The 3,722-nt window shown below is 54.2% G+C and overlaps 1 protein-coding gene across 2 annotated transcripts in view; it reads left to right on the forward strand.

The window, feature by feature from the left end:
- Positions 1 to 3,722, forward strand: part of GNG7 (guanine nucleotide binding protein (G protein), gamma 7) — an 85,807-nt gene that overhangs the window by 63,143 nt on the left and 18,942 nt on the right. Inside the window, exon 1 of one of the 2 annotated variants that reach the window (XM_006754097.2) lies at positions 1,810 to 1,864. The exons of the other annotated variant lie outside the window; for it this stretch is intronic. The gene's annotated coding sequence lies outside the window, so the exon portion shown is untranslated. Of the gene's footprint in view, positions 1 to 1,809; positions 1,865 to 3,722 lie in introns of those variants that run through there. 2 annotated transcript variants of the gene reach the window in all.

Below are 3,722 nucleotides of genomic sequence, written 5' to 3' on the forward strand. Positions count from 1 at the left end.
TCCTAGAAAGACTCCTGTCCAGCAGTGAGGATACCGCTCTGGCCCGCCTGGCCTGTGTAGCTGCTATGTGGGTTGCATAACAGACGATCACAAACTTAGCCGCTTATACCACCAGGTGCCAGCCCGTGGTTCTGGAGGCCAGAAGCCAGGCCATGCCCAGGCTGGCGTCTCTGCTCAGGGTCTCTCCGGCTGAAGCTGAAATATCTGGAGCTTGAGGTCATCTGAGCCCATTCAGACTGTGGCAGAATTCAGCTCCTTACATCTGCATGACGGGGGTCACCGTTCCCTCGCTGGCTATCAGCTCCTAGCAGTTGCCCCCTTCCTCACCACCTGCCCCCGTCTTCAAAGCCAGCATCAGAGGGTCTCCCTTGCATGGAATGCCTTTCAAGCTTCGCATCATCTCTGCTCCCTTTTAAGGCTGGCCTGAGGAGAGAAGGCCCACCAAAGATGACCAGCCGTTCTTAAAGTCACCAGAGCCACCTGCCAGGGCCTTGGCCTGGAGCACATCCTCAGGTCCCACCACACTCTGGGAAAGGTGATGGCACAAGGTCATTGGGGTCGTCATAGCGGGTGGCTGCCACACCTTGTCTCATCTCCCTAACAGGCACACAGGCCCTGATGGGCCCTTGCTAGGTGCTGGGGAAGGCTCAGTGTGACATCACAGGTGTGGGAAATGCCTGTAATTGCCAAACAGCCCCCAGGAGGAGGAGGGGCCCTTTTGTACACATGGTCACTGCACGCCACGGGTGAGAGTGGGCTCTGACTCAGGGTGGGGCCTGAAACCAGCAGCACACTACCAAAAAACCCTACTTCCCATCTCCTGTGGTTCCCCTTCTTGTCTTTTTTTATTGTTGACTTCAGAGAGGAAGGGAGAGGGGGAGAGAGAGAGAAACATCAATGATGAGAGAGAATCATTGATTGGCTGCCTCCTGCATGCCCCACACTGGGGATTGAGCCCGCAACCCAGGCATGTGCCCTAGGCCAGAATCAAACCTGGGCCCCTTCAGTCTGCAGGCCGACGCTCTACCCACTGAGCACCAGCTAGGGCCCCTTCTTGTCTTTAACATCAAACTTCAGGAAAGAAGTGTGGATGTGAGGGCTCTCTTGAGGGGTTCTAACCCAGCCTTCCCCCAGGGGCACTGGGCCATGTCTGGGTACATCTGTGGTTGTCACACCTGGACATTGAGTGGGTGGAGACCAAGGATGCTGTTCAGCCTCCACAGAGCCCAGGAAGGCCCCCCAAAGAGGAGCCACCCCATTGTCAGCAGTGGGGGGAGGCAACCCTGTGTCGTCCCTCCTACTCATCACACTGGTGAGCCTCCGTGGAGTACTGAGAGCCACAGGCCCCCTGGGCTCGCCAGCCCAGCCCTCCTCGCCAGCCTGGAGGTCATGCTGCTTTAGAAGATGCACTCTCTGAGACACAGAACAGTCAGGAGGCAGGTTGGTGGGAGAAGTGAATCCAGAACCCCACTTTTCTCATCTTCCAGTGCCACCCATTTTCATAAACTTGGGAATGAGTGTGGGGGAACCTCAACATGGAGAATGTGCCTCAGAGACGAGACCCGGGCTGTGGCCTCTCCCAGGGCCAGCCTGTCTAACATGCAGTCTACAGGGCTGTCTGTCCTGCAGCACATGGAGTTGACCACCTGCTGCAGGCAGCTCCCGGAAGCCTGAGCTCAGCCACAGTCTCCCTTCTTTCAAACGGGTGGGGACTGCTGAGCCTCGCACCAGGAGCTGCTCCTCAAAGGCCCTTCTTGCTGTGTCTCAGCCCTGCCAGGCACATTTTTCACATTGTTTTCCTTTTATGCAGCCCAGCTGGCCAACTTTCAGGAGCCTCCACTGGCATCCGATTCTTTCCCTTCTGGTAAGCAGCGGCTCGCTCCCCGTATCCAGCAGGCTGGGCGTGGCACTCGGCCCAGCTATGAGAGCTATGTGCGGAATTCGGAGGGATTGCTGGCATTTTTGTGTCTCGCTCTCATTGTTTCCCGTGCAACTGGAAAACACCTCAGAGGGTGGAGATGGCATCACCGGCCCGCACGGGCGCTGAGTCAGCTCTCCTGGGTCTCCGGGGAACTCCAGCCCCAGCCCCGAGTCTCAGTGGCTTCTGTTTCCCCAGTTGAGACATTCCCGGCAGGTTTGAGCTTCTCTGGATGCCCAGGGTGTGTGCCAGGGTGGCAGGGAGCAGATCCACTTTCCTGGCAGCCCCAGAGCTCCCGGGGCCCTGCAGGGGCTGTTGTCTGCATCTTGGCTTTGTACCCCAGGACATCGAGGTCAGAATGCCTGCCCCCAGCAGGGAGTTGGTACCTTTTTGCCATGCATCCTCCTGTGGGCAGTCGGGACACACAGTCCAGTACCTTGGCAAAACCCAGAGTCCAAACGACACCATGGAGCCTGCTCCACCTGAGCCTGTTACTAGAAAAGAGAACAGAAATATGACCTTGAGGAGCCCTCACAGGGGTTCTCCACGTCATGCAAAGCCGTCGATGCCTTTCGAGGAACACACAGGCTTCCCAAGAGCACTCGGGTGCCCTGTCAGCAGCTGGCAGGAAAGCCTGCTCTGGTCCGTGGGGGGAAATGCCCAGGACTCAGCCTGGCATGGCTGGCAAACCACTAGACGGGAGGCATGAAGCTAAGGTTTTTTGCTATTAAATGTCACTCATGGTTTTCTCTGACCCTGGTGGCCACAGGACTCTCCCAGACCCGGCTCCCACATCTGTACTATGTTTGATTCCATTTCTGCAACTTGAGAGCTGGTGACTTGGAACAAATCGCTGCCTGTCTCCGAGCCTCGGTTGCTAAGGCTGCGAAATGAAGTTAGGACAGAGGAAGCCCCTCAGCTGCTGAGTGGTGAGAGGAACTGAGTGAGGAGACACGGGGACACCTGGGCTTGGGTGCTGTCGCGCTGGCCCTGGACCAGTGTGGCGCACGGAGGTGAATGGGTTTTTTTTAGATGATGACTTCATCTTTTCCTGTGTAAAGTCACTCAGTTCAGATAAGATGTCACTAGTAAACTCCTAAAGTAATACTGAGAACTCCAGTCACTGGAATTGAATCACCAAAATAGTCTAATAAAAAACAGCACTCTAAAATTGTTACGGCAGACGCACAGAACATTGTGGATGAACTGGTTGGAGAATGCAACGAACTGGTGTGTTCCAAAGGCTTTTCACTTCCTGTTTTCCACGGGGAACTTTCTCATTATTTCATCAAGTGCCTCTCCTTCCGCATCTTTTATTTGTTTGTTTTCAGCCCTTCTCAAAATCACCTGCTTTTAATCTGGGATCATTTTTCTCTAATATCCTTTTATTTTACCTTTAATAAGGCAGGGCAGCTGGTGATAAAGTCTGTTCGTTGTTAAAAATGTCTCTCTTTTGCCCTAGCCGGTCAAGGGCACAGACCACGGTTGCAGGCTCCTCCCTGGGCCCTGGTTGGGGCACCTGCAGGAGGCAACCAATCAATGTGTTTATCTCACATCTGTCATAAATGTTTCCCTCCAGGTCCCGAGTGGTTCAGGGGGGTTCAGGGCCTGAAAGAGGAGCCGCACACAAATGAATTTGGGGGACCGGGCGGGCAAGTCCAACTCAAGGAGAAGGACTTCCACCATGCTCAGGTCTCACCAAGCTTTTTTTTTTTTTTTTTTAATATATTTTATTGATTTTTTACAGAGAGGAAAGGAGAGACATAGAGAGTTAGAAACATCGATGAGAGAGAAACATCAATTA

The sequence above is a fragment of the Myotis davidii genome, unplaced genomic scaffold, assembly GCF_000327345.1.
Source record: "Myotis davidii unplaced genomic scaffold, ASM32734v1 scaffold551, whole genome shotgun sequence".
In the NCBI taxonomy this organism is placed as follows: Eukaryota; Metazoa; Chordata; class Mammalia; order Chiroptera; family Vespertilionidae; genus Myotis; species Myotis davidii.